Here is a 9,776-nt window from a genome sequence, read left to right as displayed (position 1 = left end):
TTAGCCCTCCACACTATCCACAACACACACAACCTTTGTGTCATCAGCAAATTTACTAACCCACCTCTCCACTTCCTCACCCAGGTCATTTATTCTCATTTCCATTTCTCCTGACAGTCACCCGGCTACTCACCTCCTGCAACTTCGGGGTGACCACTTTCCTGTACCTCATATTAATTATCTCCTCACTCTCCCATACAAGCTGAAGGGTCTCCCATGACTCCAACATTCAATAGACAATAGACAATAGGTGCAGAAGTAGACCATTCAGCCCTTCGAGCCTGCACCACCATTCTGAGATCATGGCTGATCAACTACTATCAATACCCGGTTCCTGCCTTGTCCCCATATCCCTTGATTCCCCTATCCATAAGATAACTATCTAGCTCCTTCTTGAAAGCATCCAGAGAATTGGCCTCCACTGCCTTCTGAGGCAGTGCATTCCAGACACCCACAACTCTCTGGGAGAAGAAGCTTTTCCTTAACTCTGTCCTAAATGACCTACCCCTTATTCTCAAACCATGCCCTCTGATACTGGACTCTCCCAGCATCTGGAACATATTTCCTGCCTCTATCTTGTCCAATCCCTTAATAATCTTATATGTTTCAATCAGATCCCCTCTCAATCTCCTTAATTCCAGCGTGTACAAGCCCAGTCTCTCTAACCTCTCTGCGTAAGACAGTCAGGACATTCCAGGAATTAACCTTGTGAATCTACGCTGCACTTCCTCTACAGCCAGGACATCCTTCCTTAACCCTGGAGACCAAAACTGTACACAATACTCCAGGGGTGGTCTCACCAGGGCTCTGTACAAATGCAAGAGGATTTCCTTGCTCTTGTACTCAATTCCCTTTGTAATAAAGGCCAACATTCCATTAGCCTTCTTCACTGCCTGCTGCACTTGCTCATTCACCTTCGGTGACTGATGAACAAGGACTCCTAGATCTCTTTGTATTTCTCCCTTACCTAACTCTACACTGTTCAGATAATAATCTGCCTTCCTGTTCTTACTCCCAAAGTGGATAACCTCACACTTATTCACATTAAATGTCATCTGCCAAGTATCTGCCCACTCACCCAGCCTATCCAAGTCACCCTGAATTCTCCTAACATCCTCATCACATGTCACACTGCCACCCAGCTTAGTATCATCAGCAAATTTGCTGATGTTATTCTCAATGCCTTCATCCAAATTGTTGACATAAATTGTAAACAGCTGTGGTCCCAATACTGAGCCCTGTGGCACCCCACTAGTCACCACCTGCCATTCCGAGAAACACCCATTCACCGCTACCCTTTGCTTTCTATCTGCCAACCAGTTTTCTATCCATGTCAATGTCTTCCCCCGATGCCCTGAGCTCTGATTTTACCCACCAATCTTCTATGTGGGACCTTATCAAATGCCTTCTGAAGAATGCATGAAGAATACACATCGGCCATTTGCTACGCTAAGCAGAGCAAGAGAGAAAAACAAGAGAACCTTAAGAGGCTTCCTTAACAGCAACTCAACCTGCAAGTTAACACTTAGGGACTCCCGTCCCATTGCATCTCCGATTTCTGAAATTACTCCCCATTTAAAAAATAGTTCATGCTATATTCTTTCAACCAAAGAGCATGAATATGCAATTCCATACACAGTAGTGCCAAAAGATTGGATGGGTGACAAATGTTATTCTTTTGATCAAGAAAGGTAATAGGGATAATTTTGGGAATTGTAGACCAATGATTCCTACATCAGTGGTGGGAAAACTATTAGAGAGGGTACTTACAGCCAGGATTTGCAAGCATTTAGAGAAGCATAGTCTGATTAAGGATAACGAGCATGGCTTTGTGAGGGGCAGCTCTTGCCTGTTTGAATTCTTCAAAGAATACTTAAAAACATTGATGAAGGTAGAGCAGTGGATGTGGTGTAAATGGATTTTAGTAAGGCATTTGACAAAGATCCCCATGGTAGACTCATTCAGGATGTTGGGAAGCATCGGATGCAAGGGAACTAGGCTGCGCAGATTCAGAAATGACACCATCAGAAGTCAGAGAGTGGTAGTAGACGGAGATCAGTTGCTAGTGATGTTCCACAGGGATCTGTTCAAAGTTCAAATAAATTCAATATCAAAGTACATATATGTCCACACATACAACTCTGAGATTTATTTTTAACATAGAAAACCCACAGCACAATACAGGCCCTTTGGCCCACAAAGTTGACCTGAACATGTCCCTACCATAGAAAATACTAGGTTTACATATAGCCCTTTATTTTTCTAAGCTCCATGTACCTATCCAAAAGACTCTTAAAAGACCCTATCATATCTGCTTCCACCACCATTGACGGCAGCCCATTCCACGCACTCACCACTCTCTGAGTAAAAAAACTTCCATCTGATATCTCCTCTGTACCTGCTCCCCAGCACCTTAAACCTGTGTCCTCTTGTGGCAACCATTTCAGCCCTGGGAAAAAGCCTCTGACTATCCACATGATCAATGCCTCTCATCATCTTATACACCTCTATCAGGTCACCTCTCATCCTCTGTTGCTCCAAGGAGAAAAGGCTGAATTCACTCATCCTATTCTCATAAGACATGCTCCCCAATCCAGGCAACATCCTTGTAAATCTCCTCTGCACCCTTTCCATGGCTTCCACATCCTTTAATATATAAAATTCTATTTATCTTTTTCTTGAATACATTCAATGACTGTACCTCCATAATAAATTATTTTTTAAAAAGTGAAGAAATTTCTTAACTTCTTTGCCCTAAATAACTTTTTTTTGAATGTAGGTCCTTCCAGACTTGAATATGACATTGGACTGTGCTTAGCTACAGTCATAAGTGTAAAGCAAGTAGAACACACAGCCTAGTGATGCATCACCTGTGCTGATGGAGAATGTGGAATGGGTGTTGTTGGCAATCCGAACTGACAGGGGTCTACAAGTGAGGAAATCAAAAGATCCAACTGCACAGGGAAGTATTGAGGCCAAGTATTGATCAGTCCTAGACCCCTGCTCCTTGTGATTTTTATAAAAGATTTGGGTAAGAAAGTGGAAGGGTGGATCAGTAAGTTTGCAAATGATATGATGATTGGTGATACTGTAGATAATATGAAAGGTTGTCTTCGATTACAACGGGGCCTTGATATGATGCAGAGCTCTGCTGAGAAATGACAGATGGATTTCAATCAGGAAAAGAGTGAGCTGATACACTTTGGAGGTTGAACCTCATTGGCAGGCTTCTTACTGGTATGGACAGACAGTAGGATCTTGGGGTCCATGTCCGTGGAGCTGTCAAAGTTGCTGCACAAGTTGTTGAGGTGGTTAAGTACACACAAGATAATATCTGCAGCTGCTGGGAATCCAAAGAGGACAGTCGGCGTTTCTGGCTAAGGCCCTTCATCAGATATTTTGAGTGTGTTGCTTGATTTTCCAGCATCTGCAGATTCTCTGTTGTTTGTGATTTTAATCATTGTTGCAGGTACAGCTTTTAATTCCTACTTTCAATAGCAGTTAAGCACAACAATAGTTAAAGGAGTTACAATTGATTATTACTGGATGTTTCATACAACTTTTAATGTTACGAAAAGCAATGTCTTCAGAGTATATGATTTCCCAAAATGATGGTATCCAGTATAACTGCTGTGACTTTTACCATAAGCTGCAGAAATACACAGTGTGTTCTACTTTTAGTGGGATAGAATTTTCACATTTAATGAATTATAGAGAAAAATAATTTGAACAATACAGAGGAGTACTTCATATTTTCCATAATAATGTTTTCTCCAAGACCAGTGGAAATCTATAAGAGAATTTTTGCTCTCAAATATTCATTTGTTACCAATAGGCAGAGGGCAGCCCAAGAAGCAATTGGTCATTCACAACACAGACAAAACCATCAAACCCAACCTTCATTCTAATCTTGATTTTCACTGCTGTCATTTTTAGCACACCGAATGCAGCGGCGAACCTGTGGAACTCTTTGCCACAGTTGGCTGTGGTCATTGGTTATATTTAAAGTGGAGGTTGCTAGGTTCTTGTTTAGTAAGGACATCAAATGTTACGAGAGAAAGTAAGATAATTAAATTGAGAGAGGGACAATAAATCATCCATAATGGAATGCAGGAGCAGACTCAATGGGCCAAAAGGCCTAATTCTGTCTGAAAAACGTTTGCCCTGGGGTAAGCAGTGGCTAGCTTCACTTAAGTTACTTTGTGTCATGATCCCAAACATTATTTATTATTCAGGCAGGTCATATATTTGCAGAATAAACCTACTAGCAATTATATTTATAAATAGATATTGGATCAATCTTCCAATTATGTGTCAGAGGTTTTGTTGGACCCATCTAAACATCATTGCTGAAAGCTAATATTGGAGCAGGATTAACTAGTGGTGGCACCTACTCTGCTGAACTCTCCATGGAGTCATTCAGGGCAACAAAGTTATCTGTGGGCTTTCCAGATGGGGCACTTGCCCACTGACTCCATGCCTAGTTAATATTAGTACATGCACAACAGCTTTACTAACCTCAGCAGAAAGAAGTTAGACATGTACATTTTCATTATTTTTAGCAGTACTGAAGTAGTTTTGCTCTATTTTTCATCACAAATGAAAAAAACAAGCATCCTTTCTGGCCTCAAATGGATGTTAAGCCGTGTGATTGTGCTTGTATCTTGGTCAAATCTTATTCCACAAACAAACTCACTTAATGAATTATCAGATCATTAATATCACTGATGCTGAGATGTTTCAGCAAATGAATAGACCATTACCTTAACCTAATCTGAATTTGACTTCTGTATTTACTTGGGAGACAGACACAGAGTCTATAGAAGTGAGGCAAATCAGCAGTGAGGCCACAGACCATACACAGATTACTTCGAGGAAATGCCTGCTGTCTTGAGGCAAATTAGAGTGAATAAATCCCCAGGGCCTGACAAGGTGCTCCCCCAGTCCTTGTGGGGGACAGGTACAAAAATTGCTGGGGCCCAGCAGAGGTATTTAAAATGTCCTTAGCCATGCGTGAGGTGCCAGAGGATTAGAGGATAGCTAATGTTCCGTTGTGTAAGAATGACTCTAAGAATAAGCCAGGAAATTATAGGCCAGTGAGCCTGACACCAGTAATGGGTGAGTTATTGGAAGATATTCCAAGGAACCAGATATATAAGTACAGTATTTGAATATACAGGGACTGATTAGTGATGGTCAACATGGCTTTGTGTCTGGTAGATCATATCTAACCAGTCTTACAGATATTTTGAGGAGGTTACCAGGAAAGTTGGCAAAGGAAAGGCAGTGGATGTTATCTACATGGACTTTAGCAAGGCCTTTGATGATGTCCCACATGGGAGGTTAGTCAAGGGGGTTCAGTCACTTGGCATAGGGGATGAGATAGTAAATTGGATTTTACATTGGCGTCTTGGGAGAAGCCAGAGAGTGTCAGTAGACACTCCTGACAAAGGGTCTTGTCCTGGAACGTCGACTGTACTTCTTCCTGTAGATGCTGCCTGGCCTGCTGCTTTCCACCAGTATTTTGTGTGTGTTGCAGTTTTAGTAGATGCTTGCCTCCCTGATTATTGGTGTGCCACAGGGGTTGGTGCTGTGTCCATTATTGTTTGTAATCTCTATCAATTATCTGCATGATAATGTAGTAAACTGGATCAGTAAATTTGCAGATGACACCAAGATTGGGGGTAGACTGGACAGCAAGGAAGGATATCAAAGCTTGCAGTGGGATCTGGACCAGCTGGAAAAATGGCAAATGGAATTTAATGCAGTCAATTGTGAGTTGCACTTTGGAAGGGCAAACCAGGGTGGAACTCAAACAGTGAACAGTAGGGCACAGAGGAGTGTGGTAGAACAGATGGATCGAGAGTATAAGTCTCTAATTTCTTGAAAGAAGCATCACAGGTTGATAGGGTTGTACATTGGCTTTCATAAATCAAAGTATTCAGTAGAGGACATAATATTGTATAAAACATTGGTGAGGATAATTTGGAGTGTTGTGTGCAGTTTTTGTCAATTATGTACCGGAAAGATATCAATGATTGAAAGAGTACAGAGAAAATTTGCAAGTGTGTTGCTGGGACTTGAGGACATATGTTATATGTATAGGTTAGGACTTTATTCCCTGGAGTGTTGGAGAATGAGGGGAGAGTTGATAAAGATGAGTGATATGGACAGGGTAAATGCAAACAGATTTTTTCCTCTGGGTTTGGGAGAGACTAAAACTAGATATAATGGATTAAGGGCGAAAAGTGAAATGTTGAAGGGGAACATGAAGGGCAACTTCTTCACTGCAGAGGATGGTGAGAGTGTGGAATGAGCTACCAATAGATAGGAGGGGTATGGAGGGCTACGGTCCAGATACAGGTTGCTGGGTCTAGCGAGACTAATAGTTTGGCATGGACTAGATGGGCCGAACGGCCAGTTTCTGTGCTGTTGTGCTCTATGGCACAATGACTCTACCTCCTGATGAGGGGTCTCAGTCCAAAATGTAAAACCATTTATTTCCCTCCATTATTGCTGCCCGACCTGCTGAGTCCTCCAGTTTTTTTGTGTGTGTGTTGCTTAAGATTTCCCACATCTCTTGTGTCAACTTTTCCTCTACCTTGGCAACAGTGCCAGTGTTTCAGATATGAAATACCCTATGTCTCTGTGGGTCTGAAAAATGGTTCACACCGTGAGGACTATCACATTCGTCCAGGAGAGTCAGATGCTATTATTAGTCTACTGGGCAATCAACAGGCACATTAAACTGAGATGATTTGACCATAGGCTGGCACACTCCTCTAAGGGGCAAATGGTTGTTGAATTAAGCTGTGGGCACTAGAATATGGTTTGGCACTTTCTGCTGGTAACATTAGGCAACCAGTTGAAATTCTTCACTGGGACAATCAGATAACCAATCCACATGTTTCCCTGAGGATACTAGATGTTCCTTGCTCGGATTTTGAATGAATGAATGAATGTCATTTAACATTGTCACTCTGTCTCATAGTCTGATGTTTGTCAGCCGGACAGCAACCCGAACTGCTCTTGTGCAACAATTTATCTTAATGCCTGTTTGTAAAATACACACAAGTTTAAACCCAACCACTGTAGGTGATGTATAATTAGGCAGTTTTCATCTGTGGGATGTGACCACAGGCATGATGAGTCATCTACCGAATATTTGCATTGTGCATTTCTGAATCAGTCACATTAAAAAAGCTACCACAGAAGAACACTTCCAGGAACTTGGGCTGATTCAGATTATTACCACGTGGAATTACTAAAATCTACTGACCGCTGGAATTCAGCAGGATCCATGGTTAATCCATGTGGACACAATTTGGATGAGAGTTATAAGATGTACTTCAAGTGAATATTATCTAATGGTACTTATCATGACCAATGCCCCTAGTTCAGTCCATAGCAAATTACAAGCTCAGTACAATGAACTAGTTTTACGTTTATCCAATGCTTTGCAGTACGCCTTTGGTCTTCTTCTGAGAGGATGCTGCTTTTATCCAAAGCTTTAATCTCTCTTTGTGCTTTCCATAGGAAATATAATGATGAATGTCACTAATGTTGTGCCTGAGTTTTGCAATGAACCGAACAGACAGATTGAGTTTACACGAACACACATCTGCTGAGCTACAACCAAGTAAAAAAATTCCATCAATCACTTCATGCTCAGGCAGTCTTTTGAGACCAGTGCAGCCTTCCTTTGAGAAGACAACTGGTCATCATTTGTTTCACTTCGTCACAAAGTGTTAAAAACAAGTGGTTATAATACAGTAAATTGACCTTTAATGAAAGTTTAGCAGGAATATATGTAGTAATAAAAACCTATTTAATATAACACCTGTACGTGTATGTTTGTTCTTAACAATTCTTCCATTGACACGAGAAGTTTCATGGAGCAGGGACCACACATGCTCTTCTCCATAAAAACTTGTTTCATGCTGCGACACTGAGGTGGTAGTGGAAATGTGAGCGTCTTCATATGGTGTGCAGAAGAAAAGCAGATGTACTGGAAAATTCAGGAAACCAGGAGCAGGCAGCTGAGGATCACAAAAGTAGTGGGGAGCTCCAGGTAAGTACTTTGCCACAAAGGCAGGTTCCTGAAGCTGGCACTTAATGCTAATCTTCACAGCCAAGAACCAGCGCAGACAGACCTTTTCCATGTACAGCTGAAGCAATCCTCTCTCAGTTCAGGTGAAAAGTCTTTCCGTTTTGTTGCTTGTCGTTAGATGCCTTTACACAGGTCTAGCACACCCGTGCACAGGCTTGTCAAACACATGTTGGAAGCAGAGGAAAATCATAGATATTGTGTGATACAATAAGTCCATGATTTTCCTTTAAATTGATTTTTATGTTGGAATTGAATCATGTAGCCTTCAAAAAATCCATTTTACACACCTTTATATCTTAATTTCAGGATTTTTATCCTTACTGACTAAAACTTAAGTTATACATAATCAAAGGATTCCAAGGAATTGTTAGTGGGTAGTGGGAGAAGCCAGAATGGTAGTAGGTAGTCTCCTCGCTGACTATGGGCTTCTGACTAGTCCTGTGCCTCAGGATCGGTGATGGGTGTGTTGTTTTTTAGTTATCTATGTTAATGATCTGGATGATAATGTGGTAAACTGGAAGAGCAAATTGGCAGGTTCAGGGGCATAGTGGACAGCAAAAAAAGGCTATCAAAGCTTACAGCTGTATCTGGACCATCTGGGGAAATGGGCTGAAAAAATGGCAGATGGAAGTTAATGCAGACAAGTGAGAGATGTTGCACTTTGGAAGGATAAACCAGGGTACAGAAAGTACTGAGGAGTGTGGTAGATAAAAAAAGGAGTCTAGCAATACAGATGCATAATTGCTTGAAAGCGACATCACGGTTAGATAGTGCTGTAAAGAAAGCTTTTGGCACATTAGCCTTCATAAATCTGAGTACTGAGTGCAGGAGTTTGGATGTTAGCTTAAATCTTAAATCATTGGTGAGGCCAAATTTGGAGTATTGCGTGCAGTTCTGGTCACCTACTTACAGGAAAAATATCAATGAGCTTGAAAGAGTGCAGGGAAAATTTATAAGGGTGTTGCCATCACTTGAGGACCTGAGTTATAGGGAAAGGTTGAATAGGTTAAAACTTTATTCCATAAAATGTAGGAGAATGAGGGGAGATCGAGGTATACAAAATTATGAGGGGTGTAAATAGAAGCAAACTTTTTCCACTGAGAATGGGTGAGAAAGGAACTGGAGTCCACAGGTTAAGATAATTTTAAGGAATAGAGAGAGAATCAGAACAGTTCTAAAAGAGTACACTAGCTTTAGGCCATCTCAAAGCAGGAAAAGCAATGTTGTGGTGATCAAAATCAGGATGTGCAAGAGACTGGAAGCTCCCAACAAGGTTTGGTTGTGAGGATGAAGAAAGCTGTAGCAATTGAAAAGGGGAACCACAGAGAGATTCAAAAATAAGAATGACCATCTTAAAATGAAGGCATTGATTTTCTTCTTCAATAAAATGACGATGTGCGTGGTCACAGCAGTCTCTCTGGGTTCAACCAGTGGTGCGATTGTTTTTTACATCTTTTTTTCTGATTGCAAAATGCTGTTGGATATTAAGAGCTTTGAGTACAGCAAGCTTACCTCACTGGCATGTTGCTGAATAGTGACGGAGCTGGACTTGTTGCATACCGTGTTGTCGCCTGGATTGTTGTTGTGTAGAGGTGGTGTGTTTTGGGCCCTTTTATTGTGATTGCAAAATCCTGTTGGACATTGGTAATGTAGAATACTGAAAGTC

This window comes from Hypanus sabinus, chromosome 4, assembly GCF_030144855.1.
Source record: "Hypanus sabinus isolate sHypSab1 chromosome 4, sHypSab1.hap1, whole genome shotgun sequence".
In the NCBI taxonomy this organism is placed as follows: domain Eukaryota; kingdom Metazoa; phylum Chordata; class Chondrichthyes; order Myliobatiformes; family Dasyatidae; genus Hypanus; species Hypanus sabinus.
This window is presented reverse-complemented; position numbering follows the sequence as displayed.